The following is a 24,398-nucleotide window of genomic DNA, read 5'->3' on the forward strand; positions in this document are numbered from 1 at the left end:
AATACTCTCTAACACTTTATCTCTGAAAAGGACACAAGGTAGTCAGAACAGAAGATTAATGGGTTTCAGTCAAGTACATAGTGTTTTTTTGCCATAATAACTTGTTGACCATGATAAATGAATGCACCTGTATGTAGTTAAGCAGTTTCAGATGCTATTACATATGCATAGCGTGGCTAGGTGGTCTGTTGCTCAATTAATCTGTTTGCCAAGTACTGTGCAATGGAGATCACTGCATTATCATTAACCTAAGGTCTTAAAGCTTGGCTCTCCAGAATAAAGAAACTTACAGGTAGAAAGTCTGCACAGCAACTAAGAATGGAAAACATGATAAACAAAAGCAACATTCCCATTAGCATCAACATTTTGTGCACTGTGTGGACAAAAATTAAAGTTAGTTGACTATAAAACTGATATTTTGCCAAGTCAACTGTACTCGGAAATGCAATTAGTAATGTAAGTGTTCAAATATCCTAGAAAACTCTCAATAGATGGATGTGTTGTTAATCTTTCCAAAAATGTGAATGACATTTTTTCATTAAATACAAAAAATTTCATCTACATTAATTCAAAAGGTAGATAAGTATCACAAGATACACAATGCACATCAGAACTAAACATATAATATCTATAAATCATGCTCTCTGAAAGATTAACATAACATAAAAAACATAATTTCCCCCTTTCCTAAATGTTTTTTCTTCCCTTTTTTCCCTCCACTGAGAACATATCAGTTTTTTTTTTTTTTTTTTTTTCCTGGACCTCCTGCCCCTTTCCCCTAGCTTTGGTTCACACATTGCTTTAGCCCTGAACCTATCCCGGTTGAGCCCCATGCCACAATGCAACCTGGAGGCCTAGATGTATCGCCTTGCTTTTCTGAACTGCATATAACACACAGTTATTTGCTTGGAAAGTCTACTTTGCCAGCTAGTTCATTGCTTCATGCTATAAACTGTCCTACCACTATCATTATTAGTTTAGATATATTCCCCAATTACTTCCTCATTACCATTTAGCCTCTCTTTAACTATTGATAGAAGACTGGCCAGTGAGTGATGTGCTTTCCTTGTATAGACAGGTTTTTCCACCCAAGTTTTCTTCAAACCACTGCATGACAGTATTTTCTTCTTGTATTCAACTGGTATTTATTGAACTGTGATTTAAATTAGCCATTGGAAATTTAGCTGGACACTGAGTTATTCAAATATTGTATCTTTATAAAAGAAACATGATATCTGACATTGGAAAGGAATGTGGTTAAAGTCACAGATTTCCCTGTGTTGATGGCTGAGTAGACGAGTATTATTTTTTAAATACATGTGTAACTCATTCATTCAGAAATACATTATATTAATGAATGGATACTTGTTACTTAATGTTAGTTGATAGTGTCATCGTGTTAACACCCACAACAACCACTGGTACTGTTAAGTCAATTGTGATTTAAAGATAAAATAATTAAATATCACTTGATTAAAACCAACTTGGAGGTTTCCTTAAATGTCACTGTTATAGCCCAGACTTGAGCAATAAACGACAAATTCATTTTATGTTATCCATTATAAGTTGAATTAAGCAACAAATTAAATAATGTGAAAAATATTCATTAAGAACTGATAAAATGTTACAGATGTTCTTGTGCATTAACAGGACATGGAATTTTCACCTCTGCTATTTATCAGAAGTAACACCATTTCAGATGAAAAGGAACTGAGTGCAGTCAACTTCAGGGAACATTTTTGACACAGATTTTAATACCTTGGTAAACACATGCTGTTCTGCCAGTTGTCAACAGTCTTTACAAAGAAATCTGAAAATTATGCCAAAAGGGAACGCTCATTGATATTCATTGGGGCTGTAAGTGGCAAACCTTTGCTTGACTGCCTTAACGGCAAAAAGCTGATGAATTCTGCATCAACCTGAAATTTATTTATTTATTTTTTTGCAGTGCACTATAATTTTATCCCTCGATACATTGTAATCCAATGTAGCTTAATGGAGGCAGTCAATCATTTGATCAAAGATTACTTTAAAATGTCTGTTATGTCAGTATATTTATCAGATGTCAATGGTTTTCACCTGAACCCACAGAAGTCAAAACATGTTCATTGTGAGAAAAAGTACAGCAAAGGACATTGATGTAGTATAATTTTTTTTTATCTTCTCAGTCAACTCTGTGGAAAAAGATGTTTTATCACAAATCAGAGAACAACAAAATGTTGACATTTTACAGCCAATTCCTAAATACAAACTATATATTGGCTTCCAATTTATTTTTTCATTTTTCATTCATTCATTTTCATTTATTTAAATCATTTTTGTTAATACAAGTAATTTTTAAAAAATGTTTTATTTAAACTTGATATTGCTTGCATGGCAATGCAGTGAGCGCCATACAATGAAGTCAGAACCATAAAATGAAGTCAGACAATACAAATAAAATAGAAATATTGAGGCCTATTAAATACATATTGAATCTTACAAGCCTATCCACACGTTTGCCCCATTAATGTAGATTACTTGAAGTTATTTGAAATAATTTAGGAAGCAATGGGTAGCACTGCGTTGGAATAGGATATAGCTTGTTTAATTTGAGTGAGCTAAGACAGCCAAATATTGTTTCTTGTAACTTGGTCAAAATTTTATTGGCAGGCCTAGATTTTGCAAGTTTGAATTAATGACTTAGGGTGCTTTGTATGGGTCAGTAACGTAAAAAAGTATGTAGCTATATAAATGCAGTCCATTTACCATTTACCAATATTCAGACCTGGATTGTTCTTTTTTACTTTTAAGGCTCTTGAAGGGTGTGTAGGTTTCCTGGCTCTCTCATGCCAGTGCAGATAGTACATCTGTCCTAGTAGTTATGCTGCCATAGGAAACTCTTGGCAGGGTCATCAGTATTGCCACCCCCTTTTTTCCTTTTGATTTTAGATTACCTGTATGGTACAGTATCAGTGCATCAATGGGTCTCCCTCGGTCATGGAAAAGAAGCTTCCCAGAATTCTACAAACTCACAACAGCTTGAACTCAGTTCACATTCGCATATCATTTACAGTCCATGTATTCATAGACATTCTGTCAATCCAGAAATCACAAAAAAGATACTGCTAGCTCATGTAATTCCAATCAAATATGGACACATGAATTTTTTGTCAAGTGTTTCTTTGACTTGAAATATAACATGGATCTATAATCTATACCCATTACCGTACATATATAAAATGATTGTAGGTCTGTTGGCAATTGGCTGTAGCATACACTTAGCAATCTGCCCTGTATGGCTCATTTACTTGGTGAAATAGGAGAATGAAGGGCAACATGGATCTGTACTCGTTAGTATACACATATAAAAGGATTGTATGTCTGTTGGCTATGGCAAACACTTATCAATCTGCCCTTTATGGCCTATTTACTTAGTGTGAATTTTGCACATCAATTTCTAAACCTCTTTCCTTACAATTCATTTTCAAATGCCAAGTGATGTTCTCCATAAGACAAATCAAACTCCAGATGGCCCTTAATATAGGCTTTAACTACAAGTTGTAAAGGATGTATAATGCATATTGTAATATTGCTTTCATATATTTAATTACATAACGTAGCACAGAACAACTGGAGGCTAAATACCTGCCTTCTGTTAAGAACAGCTGTACAAAATGATTGAAAAAATACAATCTCATTGATTTCCTCTGTATGAATAGGCACTGCTGGTAGAGTACACAGTCAACTGTTTAATCTCAATATTTCAAAAATATCTTGAAGGCCCCCACTTTTGTTTCAAGTTGTATTAAATGCTTGGTCATCTCCATGAAGTTGTATTAAATTATTGGTCAAAACAAGCATGTTAGATTTGGCAATAAATCTGACGTAGATTCAGATTTGACATGGACTTCACTCAAAGCAGTAAATCATCCTTGAATTACTTTCTGTAAAAACATTCAACATATCTTCCTGTTTGGAGAGTATTTTTTAACAATTGCCCAGGTGCACACCATGGACGAAACAATCAGTCACATAATCATAACGAATGCATGTTTGATTTAGAGGATAATTAATTTTTTGGGCATTTTCAGTCTTTTGGGCTACAATGATAATCAGCCAATAATAGTAAGAGCTTGGATGTATGCTCTCAATGCACTTTTGAACTCTCTAGCCAAGTAGTCTGATATACAATACGTTACCTAATACCATCAATGAGTGGAACACTACCATGGTGGGCCTTTTCCAGCAGGCTACTTTGGCCTTTGGTGGAAATGTGACATTTTGATATATGCACAGTTCTTATTGAAAAAAATCTTATATTCTTTTTATTCTTCAGTATGGTGTGGCTGTTTGGGTGTCTAATACAAAGTTGTTACATCAAGCAGCAAATTAAATATAATTGATACAAACCTCAAATTTTCTGTTTTATACAAGTTTCTTCACTGTTCTGGAACATCTGGCTTCTCAGTCACTATTTTACACCAAAGCAAAATATCATTAGTATTGTTTTAAGTATTATAATAATTATTAGCTTTATTATTTTGATACTGAATACTTTACTGAATACTGAAAGACAAGTATTCATTGAATCCAGGTCTATGTTGTCATTATGTCTTGAAGGTAGAAAGGTACAAAATATTTGTATTGGTATATATTTTCAATGTTTTTAAATCAATACCATTGTACTATTTTAGCTTAGTATATCTGAAAATGCAATCCTTGCTGCATTGGCAAAGGGCATATTAATATTTATGCCAATTGTATTTAGTTTATAGTATTTTTGTACTTGGTACAGCCAATAAAAAAAAAAACAAAAAAAAAAAAACACCAGATTGGTATTAATTTTTATTTTTTTATTTTTTACATTGCATTGCATGTCAAATGTGTTAACTGCACACTTTTCCTGGCACATAAATAAATGATTTTTTTTAGTGCATATGTCCAAACCAGGAGGGTATACCACGGAGCAAGATTACAGGGATAGTCAGTTAAACATGGTAATTTATGCAGCATGGCTAACTGGGGACATGTATCATGAAGCAAAATTACTGAGTCAGCTGGATAAGTGAATACATGATTTTCAAAGCTCCTTTTTGAAAGAGCTTTGAATTTTTTTGAAAAAGCTTGAAGTGCAAATCTAAAATTTGCCAGAGCAATTGTCTTTAAAACCCATTTTATGACTACGGAAACAGAAAACTATCAATAAGCTTCCACAGACAAACTTTGTAAATTGTATATTTGTTTACATTTTCTAGTTTATCCTTCGACTCAATCTTCTGAACAATAAATTGGTGATGCGTACTTGAACAAAAAAGTATGAAGTCAATATTAGCACAAAAAATTACACTTGAAATATAATTACTAAAACTATTTAAATAGCTCTTAAGGAATAACATAACACTGCTTACGGGATAGAGAAAATATCAGCAATGCAAGATCGCAAACATCTGAATGAACTCTTGACCTGATGAATAATAACCAAATTACAGTAATAATCAATCACTTGGCGATGCATGCAGCACCTCAGGTCTCTCTGTCAAGAGTTTAGAAGTGAAAGGAAATGTTGTCTGCAGGGCGGAATGTAAATGGAGAACAAAATCATTCCAAGATAGATCAACAAATAACACAACGGATGACAGGGGCACAAGAGGGCATACAATCCCCAACTGAAAGAAAAGCATCTAAAAGATAGCTAGGAGGTGAACCAATTCAGTGTAATACAGTCCACAGCAATCCAGGTTTACAGATGATTTATGAGACTTGTATTTTTGACTGCACACAAATCAAAGTAAACAAAGATCCAGGCTTCATTTTTCAGGTCATTTAATGCATCGGTTAGTATTTTTCTGCCTTTTATTCAGAATAAAAGCAAGACAATTTTTTTTTTTTTTTTTTTTTTTTTTTTTTTAAATCAATTCAAATCAGCAACATTTGAGAATATATAATGCACAGGCAAATATAAATTACTCTGTAAATCTGATTTCATATCTTCAACATTTGTTGGGGTAATTTAGATTTAGATTAAGCCTTAACTTATAAAAGTTGCGACAATAAAAGAGAAGCATGTTACAGCACCTAATCTGACATGGAGCCTCTAAAATACTGAATAAATAAGCAAATGATCTAAAAGTATGATACAGGATGAGCATGCATCACTAATTCATCCAATTATTTCAAGGATTCTCCTCTGTATTGAAGATGGCTTTAAAAGTATTTGAAGAAAATCTAATTTACCAACGATGATCTCTTAATGACATTTAATTTTCGTTTCTCATGGTTGCAAAACAACCATGATGTCACTTGCACAATGTTATCGAGCAACTGGAATGAGGTCCTATATACATTATGCATTGTTGTATTTTACCATTTATGATTATCAATAGTAGTCACAGTAGTCGCAGCACAGTAGAAAGCAGCAGTATAGTAGAAAGCAGCAGCAGCAACAGTACAGTAGAAAAACGGAGTTAAATTGACTGGTCTACTGAACAGGTTATTAAACTGGAAGTAGATCCACCTTATCAACAACAAGCTCTTTATTTTCACTGGAATACAAAGGTGAACATTAGACCATAACAAGTCTTACTTTCCATGAAATGCTACCATGATTTGACAAAGGGGCATGTCTTAGCATAATTGCTCAATAATGCATTGTATTTATCACTGTAGTTCTAACACCTGGCTTTAAATGCAATATGTTTGGTGAGAAGTTCACCCCAAATTGCAGTGAGGAGCCCTGTTTATCCTTTCTGTCAACCAGGGCAGTAAATTTCAAATTGGTATGCCAGTAGTCAATGTCCAACAGAACATTAGTGCCAAGAACATTAATCACTTTGAGAGGATTAAAACGATGAGGTGTAATAACTAGCTTCACAGTGGCTCCTAGGAACAATTATGAAATTGAAATAACTACAAAAAATAAAGTTCAAGTCACCACTCAGTGCCCTCATATAAACACAAACCTAACTGGAGAATGTGTATTAAGTACAGAAACAACTTAAAATAATAATAGCGTAATGAAATTGTACAGATTCATGTCCCAACAGGACAAAGACCCAGAAAAACACAGCAAAAATTACAGATCTGTGCTATGACCTTAAAATTGATTGACTAGAGATGCTTTCTGGTATGTGTGCGTGCGTGCATGTTGTAGCTGGTGTCATGTTTTTGGAGACAGCGAATGCTTGTCTGTGCTTCTGTGAATAGATTCTATTTTCCCAGAATTTGGACTGCTGTTATTATAATTTTACAATACAGAATCTGTCATGTTAGGTTTATCATATTCCCCTTTGAACTTAGTGCAGCCTAAATTTGTCTTTTACCCAATGAATGGGCAACAGACATCATGAACTTATATGGTTGTTTTTAGATTTGGCTGGGATGTATGAAATCAACCTCATTCTCTGCCTTTCAGGGGTGGAGTCACAATTGCACATGTGCAGATTTCAGATTAACAAAATGAAGATTTCTGTTTGCACAGTTAATTTTCTGTTTGACTGGGCACTCCCTATTAGCCTTTTGCCTGCATTTATAACGGGGAAAAAATTCAACAATCTGCACAGCCTTTATAACTCTCATTAATAGCCTTTTCCCATGGAGCTCAAGCCTAACAAATGAAAGTACACAATACGCTTTAAAACTTTATTTGGAAGTTCCTCTCAAACACTTGCTCAATGTTACTCTCTTATCACCGTTAATGTGAGAGATCTCCACATTTAAAAAAATCAAAAGCATGTAATGTGCTACACAGAAGCCATGTGTTCTGCATGACTTCTGTAAGCTAATGCAAGAAGCTGATAATTGCATAATGACTTCCAATATATTACATTTTACACCTTTTTTTTTTTCCCCCCCACAAAAGTAAATGCATCAAACTCACTCACACATCCACATGCACAATCTGGGTGCCACAGATAAGAGGGATGTGGTTGCACCTGAGGTGGCTAACGAGAGAATACATTTAGCAATTCAATTAGCCAGTTCCCAGGGGGGAGAGGGGAGTCTGTGCTTATCTGACATGGAGATCACTGACAAAGGTTAGCCTGCATAGAATCACATTGCATATTATTGTATCTGTATCATGTTGGGAAAATAAATAAAAACATTTAAAAAAAATCAATCCACCAAATCAATGACGACTTGGCAAGTTTGGTTGCAAATGGTCTGGTCAAACAAATTAAATCCAGTACCTAGGGTAAATAACAGATTTAAGAGGCAACCCATCCCATCCCCCTGCAAATGAGCCTCGGTCACTTAAACTTGGTGAGCTGCACACTCCTGCTCTTCCCCAGAGGTATAGCACTCTGGCTCCCTGAAAGAGTACAATTGATAAGACAGCCATTTAATTATTTGTATTTATCACACATTTGTCACATTCACAACTATATTTGTCATCAGTGAGTATTTCAAAGATTAAAATCAAACTAGATCATTTTATATGGGGAATAAAATGTGATTTAATATAGGCACAAATTCCAACTGTTAATCTGCGTAAATTACTTTGGATAACCGCACCTACTAAATTCTGAAAATGTGTCAAATTTGCACTGCATGCATATTCATGATATTGCACATACTTGATTGCAGGAACAAAATAGACATAATTCATCACAAACTCAACACACCTTTAGGCCATCAGTGCTTCAGATCTATTAAGACATCAGTTGACTACATTGCTTTTATTTTAATTTCAGAAAGTTGGTGTAATTAATCCGCAAGCAGGTACATTTCCTCTTTTATTTCTTTAAGAGGTATTGCAGGTTGGTATGTGGTAGTTTAAAATGCATACAAATTTTCATTTAACAATGTGAGAAATTGCAGTTGAGACTATTATCTTTCCATTAACTGTGACAATGTTTCTCACCTTTTGCCTCTTAAAAAAAAAAAAAAAAAGAAGGGGGGAATGGAGGGGTACTCCATACGTGCCGATTGGTCCAAGGCTGCTCTCTTAAATTCCACAAACGTCCTTTTTAATATTCAGCTGCCAGGCCTTTCTACACATACCGTTAGTATTTAGCTACAAGAAACATTTGATAATTTTTGATCAATTACCATTTTTACTTTTCTTTCCATAGCACACGATTACAGTATTGAACAATTCTGAACCTTTTCAGAACACAATGGTACTTAAGACAAATAATTCTATTCAATATTTTAAAATCATTGAATCTTAAATAATCAGATGGGTAAATTAATGGAGAAAAAGGGGTTTGCTCAATGTTTTAAATGTTTCCTCTTCCCTTTAGGGAATAACAGCCTACATATAAATGGACTCTCTGGGCAGTTTACTTGGCACGACTAATACTCAAGTCTGAACAATGCACAAATTACACAGGTTTTAATTATTTTTTGACCTTGTCTACAGCTCGGTGAAATATATATATATATATATATAGGCTATATATAGCAGTAGCCCAGATTTCCAGAACATGCACTGATTTGTAATGTGGTTTACAGTCCAGATTGCAATTTTTTTTATATAAACATTGGTTGAAATGATTTGCTACCTGCTGAAGGAAAAATATAGTTTCCATCTAATATCTCTGATTGGGACATGGAATCCCTCATTAACTTCCATTCACATCGATTTTTTGAAGAAGTTCATGCCATAATCATAGCAAGCACATTATCAAATGACCAAATTTATTGTAGCTTTGAGACGATACATTTAATACAAGACTGTCAAATAGCTCTTGCCACCTTTGAGACCCCTTCTGTCTCCTTTTCATATGTAGGCTATTTGTTTTCCTGAAATCTTCTGTTAATGCATGCCTTTGAAGTATAGTTTTTCAAAGTTGTAGATATACTTTATTATGCAACTGTTAAGCACTACCTCTTGACCTTAAGGGCCATCCTACTGTAAATTTGCTCCATTTCTGTTTTGATTTTATTTTGCAATATATCTATTCAGTTGGATTTTGGGCCTACTGGGGCTATACTTCCATATGACCCTAAAAGAAAAACAAAGCAAATCTAGACTGAGGTTACCAAAAAATCATGCAGATGTATGATATAGGCCATTGAAGCAGCTAACGGAAAAATAATTGACATTCCTCATTATTAAATTTGATTCCATTCAAGTATAATACACATGAATCATGTGCATCCACACTGCAAAATCTCTATTCTTAGTATGCATCTTTAAACTTGCTATACATTGAATTTAATTAGACTGAATATTGGACAGTAAAACCTAAAGACCTATATTTACCATAGTAAATATAACCATACAATAACATGACAGTAGGGCATTATATAGTTCATAAATGATCTTGTTCTCTATAGTTGCATCAAATACAAAATGTGATGTAATGTCATATTGTAACTGTATTGATTAACCCCTTTATAATTATGAAAACCTACCAGTGAATTTTAAGTGCTCATATGTGGAAAGGGACTGTGAGGAGCAATTTAACACTACTGTACAGATGATTGAAGTTGAACAATAAAATCACTCAGCACTATTAATTTTGATTCCTTATCATCCAGGGCATATCCAGAGATTAAAGTGGCAAGAAATAATAAAACTGCAACGTTGCCAGGGACTTATTTGAATTATGACAGAACATTAACACTTTGAAATGCATGGATGTTGCCTGCAGCGTCACCATGGAAATATGTACCTGAACTGTGTTCTAAGGAAGCTTGAGAGATTTTTCAGGACACTTTGCCACTTCCCTCCCTCCACTCTCCCTCTCGAACTGCATTCCCCATTCTCTTTGCCTTCCACTGGCCATTTTTTTTTTTTTTTTTTTTTAAACACTGCTACATTAACTTCAAAAGAAGGCCTGCATTTTTTCATTTCTTTTCCAAATACAAAAGACACTTGAGGTGGTATCCCCCAACTACGTGTATGCCAGCATACTTATGTAAAAGGTCACCACAATTGGTCATATAAAGACTATAGTTATAGGCTACATTTAAAAAAAATGTTCAAGAATCACCTACTGATGCATACACATACATTACATGACATTTTATTTGCATTAATTTTGCAAATGCTCTTATTCAGAGTGAGCTACAATATAGGAGATATAATGGAAGTAGTTGCACTTTGACGGAAAGCTTTTAAAAGGATTTCATAATGTACATTTTATGCCCTTTTACATTAGTTATTAGGGGGCTTTTAAGATACGATAATTAGTGCCACTGAAATTTTATACAAAAAACTACCAATTTAACTATTTTGTGCACAGACATTTTATGCAATACAATATTTAATTAGGCAGGTGCTCTGGCAAAAGGAATTGTAAATGAATGTGCAAGACAAAGTTCTCTACATAATTACTAGTGACATTATCGGTTTTCAAAGGCCCAGTACTCCATGAAGAAAAGCCCACACGACAGAGAAGAGGGAGGGACACGACAGACGGGGGGGGAGGGGCAGGCAGACGAACGCACGCGCGCACACGCGCACACGCACACGATTTAAGTGGTCACATATCACCACTGAAAGCAGGGATTAAGAAACACTGATTTAAGACAAAATCAGATGAACATTTTAAAACTAATATTGTGGTAATGAAGAGTAGCCCCCTTGAATTGAATTCCGTCTTAGTACGGAATTATCTTGTGGACTCATCCCTTTTGACAGACTTTACACTTTATGTAGGCCTACTTGTCTTCAGATGCATTGGAAATATATCCAGTCCATGGATAGCCAAATTACTTACTCAGATGACCTGCAAAGACATTTTGCAAATAAAGAGTTGGAAATATTTGTACCCTCTGAACAAAAAGAGATTATAGTTAAGCTGCAAGTCATGTATTGCTAACAGGTTCCAGGAGCCCTGAGGTCCATATGGCTTTGGTAGAGAGAATTTTCTGCCAGTTTTTTTGTAATGGGAGCAGGGACTGAAGATAATTAGGCTAGTCTTTGTCAACCCCTATCATATATTCAAAGTTTTTATACCCTTAAAGGTGAAGAGAAAGGGGAAGGTGGAGAAGGAACAAAGTGAAACCAAAAGAGACTACAAATGGCAGACCGGAGCTCAGTGATCCAACTCATCGGACGGAGTGTAGCACAGTGGGTAAGGAACTGGGCTTGTAACCGAAAGGTCGCAGGTTCGATTCCCGGGTAAGGACACTGCCGTTGTACCCTTGAGCAAGGTACTTAACCTGCATTGCTTCAGTATAGGCCTATATCCAGCTGTATAAATGGATACAATGTAAAATGCTATGTAAAAAGTTGTGTAAGTGGCTCTGGATAAGAGCGTCTGCTAAATGCCTGTAATGTAATGATCCCCCAGAAATCTAATCCGGAGACTGGACACCGCCCTCCCATTCCCCACCAGCTCCACCACCTGGCATATCTCTCAATAAGATATTCTATCCATGTAGCTAAATGGCACACAGTCATTAGATAAGTACACAATATTGCTTTGTGTGCAGCTTCACCTGTTTAGCATGGCTTTCCATCACCTGGCTTCTATTTGCATCAGTACTCTTCAGATGGGAGACCGTCTAATAGCCTATAGGTTAAGGTTAAGGTTCCCCACACAAACCCAATTCAATTGAATGAATAGAGGCATAGGCTTATGTACAAAACTGGTTAGTTTATTTTACCCATAGATTTTATCGATTCACCATATCACAGCTGTGTTTTCACGAGAATACAATTCATTTTAAAATCTCCAAAATATCAAACAGGCACAGCATAACAAGACAATAGTGGCGTAGCCAAACTAGCGCTGAGGTAGAGCAGTTATGCCACCGACATTTCTTTTGGTTTCTTTTCTTTTGGGGACAGTGCTGGGATAGGTAGATAAAACAAGGTTTCCTAGAAGCAATAGAAAGCCCAGGAAAAGAGGCGTGGAGTGGCGTGAGAAGCACAGGACATAAGCTGGTCGATGTCCCTGAGATGCACAACCAAAAACCCTCCCATCGTTTTCAAGGGAGGTAAAAAGATTGTACAACTCTTAGACTGTAGTCTCCCCGATTAATTCAATTGCTCATAATCTAAATCATAAAAACAAAGAACCAGTAAACAACTGTGGCGCAGCCAAAAGAAACACCCTCCAGGAGGAGTAGAAATGATAAGAAATGTACTCTATATAGGCTACTTGAGAATAAAGTCTGATTCTGAAGATTCTGCCTCATCCTCTTTATTGAAAAGATAGAAGAAATCTGCTAGGCTAAATCTAGATCAAAAAAAGAAGAACTTTGTTGACTGGAAACCACAACAGTAACACACAATGTAAAACTGATCAAAGATAATACAATTCTTGCCCAACATAGAGGGAGATATTGCACACTGTCTAAAAAGGGGGAAGAATTGCACAATGTCCAAAAATGGGAAGGGGATATTGCACAATGCCCACATAGAAAAGGCCACTGCACACAAAAGGACTCCTTCCACTACACACAAGTTAATTAATATTAAAGTCGCTGGGATAAGGTGCAACACAGCACACAAGGGGGCAAAGTTAAAGAATCCAGGAACCCCAATACACAAACGGTAAGGTGCACTTAAGTTAAATACATGGACATAGGCCTACATTCAAAACTATCCACACATGTAAATATACATACAACTTCATATACAAAATTACAATGGGGAAAACCAGTGGTTAGGTCTCTCCAGAATCAGCATTTAATTCTCCACTTTAGCCTGCAAGGCAACAGATTAACCATTGCCATTAGCTTACACCCATTACATCCCATTTTTGAAGTTGGAGAACAGCTGCCTACCAGTAAAACCATAGTTGCTTATCACGCTGGTTTCGGCCTCGCCCACACCAGTCACAGCAGGCCGCACTAAATTTTTTAATATTCAAGAGGTCGGTCTCACATACCACATACCTACACAGAACCAAGAGTTTGGCACATTTCAGGGTTCCCTACAGAAATAACCACAGACTCTCAGCCCTTAAATACATTTTTATAGAATAGAATAGAATACAATAGTTTCTGTACCTTCTGACCACATTTCAACAGACAGAATTCACAAATAACTTCACACAATAAAGCCACAAACTTAGGGTATTTTGCAGTTTTTCCTTGTTTTTCCTGCCTCAAATGCTCCTAGCCCACACAATGTCTCCCCATTGGTCTTTTTTTTTTTTTTTTTTTTTACATACATCAACCAATAAAAACATTGGATACACACACAAAATGCTTCCCTCGTAGCTCACTGGGTAGTGCCTTCGCCTTTGGAACTTTCTGCACGACTGACAAACCAGGGTTCAAATGCCCCCTCCGACCGAAGCATATCCAACTCGTTATGCTGGCTTGCTGGCCAACTACAAATGCAAAAGCAATAGTTTAAATGTTGTATCAAAATATTTGCGGGATACTGCATTACATTTCTGAAATCCAAATAATAGACCCACACTTTACAGTTCCACGTTCCGCATTTTCACCGTGTTTAATGTTAGCTACCTTGCTAACGAGACGACAGACCGACTGTATAACGTTAGTACACATTCAGGCATCTCCGAAATTGATCTGACATCAGCCTCACGATTCTGTAACGTTACCCGTCGTATAGAAACTTCTGCAAGATAATGACTTCACGTCTGGTATGTCTAGTTTAACTCAAACTGTTCACGTAACCGGTGCCGCTGTACTGATAACTGCTTTTTAAACTATGTTACTGTAGCTACCCGACAGCCCCTCCTTTCAAAATTAATGGTTTGCTAGCCCTATAGATCCTCCACGGACACAAACAATTCATTAACCTGTCGCGTGAGATAGCCCATAAAAATTAAAAAAAATACTTCCCTTTCTAATTGACATACTTTCATTTATTTGGCATTCATGGTAAAGGATTGAATCCATGCTTATGTTTCTTTCAGACACAGTAGGCTGTGTTTGCATGCATGTATGTGTATAACCTGTCATAACCTACATTTATATATGAATTACTATCATCACGTACTCATTACAAACAGTGCAAAAATAAATTATATTTGATGAAAAACAATTTAAGAAACATTGGGTAGCATTGCTTTGGAATACAGCGTGTTTAATTTGTGAGGTAAGATGCACGTGGCTGATAGCCAGTAGCAACAAGTGTTTGTTCTAAAATTCTCCTTACACACTACAAATTCCATTAAAAACATACGCAACCATAACTTATAAACTATGTCACCTTCTGCAAGCGCAGTACGCCCACCGCCATTAGCTAGCCATCTCCCTCTTCTGTTAACTAGGGTAATCCTAATGCACTCACTTGTCACGTTCGTTCCAGATACACAACGCTACAAAAGTTCAAATGTACAAGCGTTACTGTCATACCCTTTATACCTAACCTACCATAAAAATAGTTAATTTAATAACACAGCCAATGCGAAACTAAAAGTAATTAAAACATACCTCAGTCCGGCTATCAGCGAGGGCCTGGCATATTAATTACCAAACGATAGTTTGAGGAGGTCTCGCGAGGAGCGACAGCTCACCTCGTTTTAAAGCGACGCCTTCCCTATATTGGAGCTACCGCTGGGTCCTAATGTCCCACCCACTACACCAATTAGACTTTGTTTACGATAATTTGTGTCCTCAGTGATGGCATTATTACACATTTTGTCAAAAGAAAACCTCACAGTGAAATGTTTTACATGTTATATGGTTATTATGTATTCATACTTTTGTTTATTTAGGTGTCCCAAAATGTTAAGCCACCAGGGTCCTGAGGGACTTCTACAGCAATTACAGAAGCAAAATGGCATCAATAATAATAATAATAATAATAATAATACTAATAATAAACAAATAAATTAAACAGAAATCTCTATTAAAAATAACCACAGAATGGATTATTTTTATTGGTGAAACGAATATAATGCTAATTGTAGCCAGCCTCTGTTGTCATCATCCTGGTTGTCCAATTCCTATCAGCTGAAGGTGTGGCGCAAGGAGGGTCACCCGAGTTGCTAGAATAGTATGCCACTGCCAGCAAGGTCTTGTCTACTATGTGGAATAGACCTAAAGCATTTCTGTTTTATGAATGGATGTTCTCTTAATTACGGTGAAAAAGGAGACGTGTGTCTGGTCGATTCGAGTCCCCAACTGGGATGGAATTTTGAGCGTTGGGGCTGCTAGGTTTAAAACTGAGACATTTTGGCACTTTGTTTTGTGAGTACATATTTCATAAAATGTTGCATCCTATAGCCTAACAATATGAGTAAATGTGCATGTATATTAGTTTTATTGTACAAATATTGGTTCATGCTGACGAAGGAAAAATTTACTCAAATGACGATGACACCTTTCCCCAATGATTGCGAGGGAAATTACTATTTTTTAACATCGTATTAAAGCAAACAGCCACTATTTTCTGACAGTTCAGTGATCTATATATTGTTACTTCATTATACTGTAGCATTTGAAAGAACCTGCAAGAATACTTTAACATTGTACCAGAGAAGTTTCCTGGCTTCAGTGAACGCGAGACCAGGATGTTTACTGAGCAAGTTAATGAACTCCCAAGAAAGCTCAAAGAGTTTGAACCAGGATTTATCGCAGGTCAGCCAACGTGGTTGAAGGGAATAGCCTGCCAACAGCCCAGACCTTAACCCAATTGAACACTTGTGGGATGAGCTCGGGCGTGCTGTACATGCTAGAGTGACCAACGCAACCACGTTGGCTGACCTGCAACGAATCCTGGTTGAGGAATGGAATGCCATCCCACAGCAACGCGTGACCATGGTGGTGGCCAGCATGAGGAGGAGGCTGTTGTGGCTGCGTATGGTTCTCCCACCCACTACTGAGGCTCCTGACTGTTTGTTCAATGAATAAAGCGTAAAATTACCAATATGTCTTGTTTGTTCCTTGTTACTGATAGAGAGTTCAATCATCCAATCCTGCAAACAACTCCAAACAATAGAGTCAATACCAACAGGAGAATACACTGTTTGACATTGGCAGGGAAATTTGCCACATTTCACTTGGGACCCCACCCAGATAATCAGCTGTGCTGCTCATCCCACAAATGCATGATCCTTGTAAATGGGACTTCATTGTAAAGGGAAATGAACAGGCTTTCCAATTATATATGATACAATGCTAATAATACAGTGACAACAGAGATATGATCCACTGAACACAAATTTCCAAACTTTTTTTGAGGAGTATAGTTTGCTCATGAGTCCCACAGTTGAAGTGTTATCTGTCAAAAATAATTTTGAGTGCTCACATTTGCTACCTGGTGGTGGATGTGCAAACAACAAGTTGTTCCTGTGGGAAAAAATAAAAATATGCAAATTTGCCTCTGCCGGGAAGATCTCTCACAGTGACAGTGCCAAATGAAACCCTAAACCACTGTAAGAAAAGTCTTGACTACCCATGTCAGTCACCCGATCTGAATTTCATATGCTGAAGAAAAAACATTAGCAAACTAGCCCCTGAAACAAGCCAAAGCTGGAGATGGTTGCAGTACAGGCATGGAAAAGCATCACTACAGAAGATACTTAGCACCTGGTTATATCTACAGCATGGTTCAAAGATGTTAAACGTCAAACATTAAAGACTTTAAACCGAGGTCCTGACTCACTGTGGTCATGAAAGTCCCCATGGCACTTGTTGCAAAGAGTAGGGGATTCCCCAGTGTTCTGGCTAAATTCCCAACCTGGCTTTCTCAACGTTGCTACACCAAAATGAACTGAATAGTGTTTGTAGCTGCAAGCACTGTAGTTCAAAACTTAATCACACTTTGATTGTTTTATCAAGGCCTCAACGTGACATCAATTAAAGGGGATACACTGATATGTTCAAGGAGTGAGTAATGACACTTTTCAAACCCTTGTACCCTTGTTATAGATCAAGGGAAATGAGCATCATGTCAATGTAATGAAATCCCGTCATGATTTTTTTCCCCCCTCAATCAGCTCCTTTCAGACCCTCACTACAATTTATGATCTCTCCCCATGGGCTTTTTTGCCCTTAATGTTGTGTTAAAATAGTGTTTTTGATTTGGATTTTCCTGAATAGTATCTTCACATTTAAAAAATATTGAATTCATCTGTATGACAAAGGATCAATGATAAGGATTGTGGAGTATCTGAGGCTTGGTTCATCTTTTGTACAGAATTCCAATTTCTCTACTGCAGACTGCTTCTTTTTCATCCGTTTTCTATCAGGTAGTATAATGTACAAATAAGTGGGTAAAATAAGTTTTACAATAAATTCTGTCAATTTAATGTTTAACAAATATTTAACAAAAAGTGTTCAAAGAATCAACCTACACTAGACATGGCCAAATGTATGTGGACACCCTATCTAATTAGTGTATTTGGATACTTCAGCCACACCTATTGCATAAAATCAAGCATACAGCCATGCAATCTCCATAGGACGTGGCAGTAGAATGGGTCATATTGACTTTCAACCTATCACTGTCACAGTATGCCACCTTTCTAACAAGTCAGTTTGTCAAATTTCTGTCCTGCCAGAGTCAACTGTAAGTGCTGTTATTGCAGAAATGTCTAGGAGCAACAACAGCTCAGCCACGAAGCGATAGGCTACACAAGCACACAGAACAGGTCCGCTGAGTGCTGAAGCACATAGCTTGTAAAAATTGTCTGTCCTCAGTTGCAACACTCACTAGCAAGTTCCAGACTGCCTCTGGAAGCAATTTCAGCACAACAACTGTTTGTTGGGAGCCTCATGGAATGGGTTTCCATGGCCAAGCAGCTGCACACAAGCCTAAGATCACCATGCGCAAAGCCAAGCGTCAGCTGGGGTGATGTAAATCACTCCAACATTGGACTCTGAATCAGTGGAAACGTGTTCTCTGGAGTGATGAATCACGCTTTACTATCTGGCAGTCTGACAAACGAATCTGTTTCCACTGACCACACATTCGATCATTGGATTTCTTTGCTGTGGCTTCTTTTATTTGTTAGGCATACTTTTGGTATAACTGGAACTCAGTAACTAAGGACAGAAGGGCAGAATCTAAATGTATTCAGCCAACTTTATCACTGTGTAAGGAAACGATTAATTTACACAAATATGACATCAAAAGAGGCCAATTTCCAAGACTAGGATGGCAGGTAGGCCATTCACCAAGTTACTGGATTGTGGGATATCCTGTATCTATATAGCACCAAGAGTTTCACACTTTTCATGGTTTCCAACAGAAATGATTGCAATTGCAATGACCATAGACTTTGCACTCATTGCATACATTCATTTTTGTAAATATATAATATTCAGATACAACTTAATACAGCTGCACAATGAAATAATTTGGCTTATTTGACGTTTCTTCTCTGTTATCATTGTCTTTGTCTTATTAATTTTCCTGCTTGTCACATCACCAGAAATGATTTCCCCACACACAGAACTTAGCCACCTGATGAAATGCATTCCAACATATATCTAATAGACTTACTGTAGGGAGAATAGCTTCTTATTTAATTTACTTTGACTTACAATAAAGGTGTCAATTTTGTATCTATAAATACAGTTTGTCAAGGTCAGGAATAACTAAGATTATCTGTCTAAATTTAGTTTACAAAGAAAAAACTTTCAAAGATGAGCGCAATTATTGGTGAAATCCTGGTCAATGTCTTAGTATTGTCATAATTCAGATATTATATTCTCCTCAAAGGAGCACCAACAGTTCACATGAACAAGACCTCCATGTTTGCATACATACTGGGTGGGTCCATATCTGTTGGATATAAAAGATGTTTTCAATTCCACAGAGGATAGTCTTTGTGAGGAGCATTTATATGACTGACAGTCCATTTATCTGGTTCCCATGCAGTCCCTAAGGTCTCAGCCATTCTAGTGACAGCCTGGTCCTTATCTTCCACTTCCTGTTCCTCTGTGACCGTGTTGGTCCATGGCTAATGTAGACGGTTTTTCTTCTCTTGTGCAGGAAAGAATTCTCTCTCCTCCGAGATAGCACTTCTTGCATAGATCTGTGATAGTCCTGCCAAAACAGCAGCTGGAGTCACACTGAGGAAGACAACCTCTTGCTCTTTAAATTTTGCTCTCCTTGCTGGGATGAATGAGGAAATAAACAGCCATAAATCTTTCTGAATCAGGAAAGGCACTCCTCAAGTACGTTTGTGTACTCTTCAGGCAGCAGAATTTGTCAGTGGTAAAGAATGAGTTATGGGCAGTGCAAGGGGGTAAAGCAACTGGGTGGTATTCTCTTCCCTGAAAAATCCAAACAAAGCATGTATAGGATGTCAGCAATTTCTGTAATATTAACAAGAACGACTCCCTGGAATTATTAGGCATAGCCTCAGTGTTATTCACAAACTTCAAAGAAAATCAAGACGTTGCTATGGTTTTTAACAGATATATTGAAACAGCACTTTTTACTAGTCTCTCAACCACATTAAAGGGTTCTACTTTTGGTTGAATTTTACAAAGTGAAAGTAATGAGTAGGATTGAGATGTCTTCCGTTTTCACAACATGCGCCCAAAAGACACAAATTTTAAGTAGCAGCCCTGGTGTCTTTGCTGATATCATCCGGGATGCTGAGGTGTGTGGAAATTGAATCGGTGAAAATGATAGCGAATTTAGTAACAGGTGACATGCATACAACCTCTACTTGGGCATCTTATAATTCAGTACACATATGGCAGATGTCTTCCTTTTGTTCACCTGTTCCAAAGAAGCTCTCCAGCTCTGCAGTTCTCCTCCGTGGAGGGTTGCTTTTCTGCCGTCCTGTAGTCCAGATGTCTCTCTGTCTTCTGATGGTCACACTGCTGCTGGTGAAATACATGCACCTCTCTTGTTATGATGATGATGGTGATGACACAACACAAAAGGCAATCTGGCACTATCCCCCAGGAATTGCAGTTTCCTAGTCCATCTGTGTTAGCCCACTGTAAGGTTCAAATATTACTATGGATTGTAAACCTATTCAAATGTCAATATATTTGGGGACAGCATTTGCTGAGGTAAATACAAAAAAGCATAAACACTGAATACACCGACCTGCACTGACTTGAATGTTGGAGGAAAACCAGAGTTGATATGAATCATTCAGACTAGTGCCATTAATATGCTGCAGAAAACTGTCTGACCTACTGATAGCATGACCTAGATCTGATTGTTCTGATTAAAGACCTGTCTGAAATTCCACACACCTGATTGCCTCTCAGAAATAATGGGTACTTAAGTTTGAATCATTACCCCTCTTAAGCACCAAATTAAAATTGTTTTACCATAATATTATCCCAATCTTATTCTTTTTCAAATTCAGCTATTAAATATCACAGTAAATGTGTAATTATTGAGACATTCCCTTGCATTAACCTTGAAATCAAGCAAGGAAATGTTAGGTTCCCATAAAATAATGATCATGAGCTAATATTTTTTCAAAGGAGAAGCAATGCCAATGCCAGAAGATGAATATCTCTGATTTCATATCTTTTGTGATTTCATTTTTCTTTTGGTGGTAGAAAATGCAGGACATCAGTTAATTCTCATGGAAATGTTATTATGAACCAGGTTTTCCCTTTGGTATTGTTAACTTTCTTATTTATTTAGTAGTTTCTTATATTATTGTTATTATTATTTTGCTTAACTGTTTACTTTGTGAACCAATGATTCTGCTTAAGGGGGAATTAGTGTTATCTGTCAAAAAGCGTTCAGTACAAACACTTCAAAGCTGTCTCCACAATTACTTTCTTGCAGTGCCTGCAAGGGAGCTCAAAGGTCTGACTGCCAAACTTGCAGGGTTGTGCTCGGCCATGCCTAGTGCTTCAAAAGGAAAGTGGATCCTAATCTCTTCCTGGACCCCCTCCCCTGACTCTAGGAAGAGATTCTCAATCAATGATTTTTAAAAGTAGAGGATGCACTCCAAACAACAGTAATGTTTAGAAAAGTTCTTTATTTTTAATCTCTTCCTCTTTTTGAAAGTTTTCAAAGAGCCAGCAACAACAATATGACTTCTCTACCAAAGCCTTTCTCAAGGGCAAGGGATTCATAATGAATCATGAGTGGCATTAGTATTGCAACTATATACTGACCGACAGAGTTGGATCTGGAAGACCGTACTGTTCCTTCTGACAAAAAGGTTACCTGTCTGCATTTCAACATACTGTAGCCTGGATTCAATGTGAAAAATTCCTTACCTTTTGCTCTCTCTATCACACACACACACACACACACACATACATATTTTTATTTTCCCCTGAAACATAGCTTGCCTTGTTCAGCAGCAACTGTACAAGCATGTCATATTGATATTATTGGCATGAGCCTGAGGATATTATTGCCATGAGCCTGGGGATAATGGATTCCCAAGTGGACACCGGTAGTTGTACCCTTCAGCAAAGTGCCTTACCACTACACAGTGCCAAGTCACCGCTAACACTGTAACTCAAATTTCTGTATTCATTGGCTATTCAATCAGACAGGTATGCTGTATATTGTCAGCATTGCAATTCATTTGGAACAAGAATGTTTTGCAAACCACAAGTGTACCACTTGTACCACAGCCATATCCACCTGAACAGGCTGTGCAAATAAAGGCACTGATATGTAGCCTGAGCAAATTTTTATCAACACAAAATTCAAACTATGATTAAGTGACAGTCGTTTTAGCACATCTGTTCTGGGAAAATAATAGCTGTAAAAAGGTCATTAGTGGGGCATTAAAGGGGCAGAGAGAATATATGGTCCAAGACTGGAGAAGAACCACATAGTGTAAGACAAAAGGTAGATGTGTTTACGATAATAACATAAAATTATGTAGTTTTCCTTTTTTTCAGCATACAATGTAGCTGTATTGGTTATTTTACAGCCTTTTTAACTCATCTGTCGCTCAAGGCTGTGATTTATTTTTGAGGGAACTGAACCTTTAAGGAAATATTGGAATGTAAATATGTGGACATATTGAAAATATAGTGATGTAGCAGTATAATATATTGAAATATAATGTGTATATTTGCCCATGTAGTTTGAAGCACTGTCAAATCATGATTGTATATTTTTATCAATACATTTTCAAGTATGTTCAATTTCCATAAGGGTAAGCCTGAATCTAAGGTTCCTGAAAGAACCTAACCAATCCACTACCTATTCTTTACCCAGCGTTCCTTGATGGGGTGGGCCAAGCATAGTAACTATAAATAGCTGAACATAGGGTTAAGCGCTGGGTGTTTAGTATGAAACTAAGACAAACCAAAAAGTGCGCAGGTACATTCAGGAAGTCCCTGAACCAAAAGCAGGAGGTCGGTAACTCACCCACTATGAAGTCTCCCCACTGCATCCCGTTACGTCAGCCTTGTCATTCATTTTGTTTGTTTTTATAGTTCATTGAAGTGCATGTTCCCCAGTGAGTATGTGAAAAATACTGCAGTGTAAAAATAAAGTTTGGAGAAGGAAATAAATGAGAAGTGGGTCTACTAAAAAACCTCTCTCCAGTAACTTCCTAACAGGATGACGTAACACAACACCTTTAAGGTCATTCCCTAACCTATACAGGAATCAGTGCATGTTAATGTTAAATCGCAAAAATGAGGAATCAAACCACCCTGCACAACAGCCTCCAACTCCAAAAACCACCATAGTTTCATGTTACTAGTTTGCATAAAAAGCCCTCTGGGAAGGGACTGTCCCCAGCTACATCATTTGAGTAATGTAGCGAGCAAAAATAAAAGAACACGTTTGTGCTGCTGTTCTAAGCAGTCCTGAAAAACTATGTGTCCTGCATTATAATAGGCGATAAGCATTATATTTTATACAGTTATAGTTATATAGTAAAAAACAAGTTGTGTATCCATTTTAGCCTATGATGGTGGTCGGTGTATTTTCTTTGGATATTGCTGTTGAACCCTTGTCTTAGTTACTTTGCCAATGAACAGACTCCTCAAAATAAAGGAAGTCACTGAAAGTCAGCAAGATGCATGTATTGGTTACTAAATGTACCTGTTACATGCCCTAAAATATTGCATAACAATCATGGCAATAAAGACTAGCTGTTCTGCATGCCAGTACATTTCAGAAATCATAACTGTGCACACATTTTGGCTCCATCTCAGGGCTGCTGGCACGACTGCTCGAGGACAGAATGTGTGGCCAAACAGAAAGCGATGCATTCCAAAACTGAGCATATGGCTTCCTTTGGAATAATAAAAAAATGCATATATTCATTATGTAGTTCTGCTGAGTCAACTAGAGGAAGAATAATGTAATCTCTCATAAGTGGTAAGTCAATAAGGTACACTTCAAAATCTATTATTTCCACATCACCCTGAAATATTCTCAGTGTATTCATTAACCCAATTCCTTTGGTGATAAAGAAAATCTAAACTAAAAATGTATAGTGCTTACCTCAGGGATATATTTGCTTAAACTGTGCCTTCAACAAATTAAATTATAGATTACATGCTGCCTACTGCACAAATACACATTATTTTCATAAAAGCTTAGCAGTACAAAAAATTGAGGTGTTTTGAGCTATGCTTATATATTACTTGGCTGCTAATAGGGCATTAATGTGTAGGTT

At 36.9% G+C, this 24,398-nt stretch overlaps 1 long non-coding RNA gene across 6 annotated transcripts in view; it reads right to left on the bottom strand.

Moving 5' to 3' along the window:
- The window catches only part of LOC135239641 (uncharacterized), a 63,086-nt gene extending 42,002 nt beyond the window's left edge, over window positions 1-21,084 (bottom strand). For 2 of the 6 annotated variants that reach the window (XR_010325435.1, XR_010325434.1), the window contains exons 1-2: window positions 20,543-21,074; window positions 15,295-20,088 (exon numbers count right to left, since the gene is read on the bottom strand). This is a non-coding gene — a long non-coding RNA (uncharacterized LOC135239641). Of the gene's footprint in view, window positions 1-7,606; window positions 8,291-15,294; window positions 20,089-20,542 lie in introns of those variants that run through there. The other 4 variants (XR_010325432.1, XR_010325431.1, XR_010325436.1 and 1 more) reach the window with 3 other exon arrangements.
- Between the last annotated feature and the right edge of the window lie 3,314 nt (window positions 21,085-24,398).

The sequence above is a fragment of the Anguilla rostrata genome, chromosome 14, assembly GCF_018555375.3.
Source record: "Anguilla rostrata isolate EN2019 chromosome 14, ASM1855537v3, whole genome shotgun sequence".
Classification (NCBI taxonomy): domain Eukaryota; kingdom Metazoa; phylum Chordata; class Actinopteri; order Anguilliformes; family Anguillidae; genus Anguilla; species Anguilla rostrata.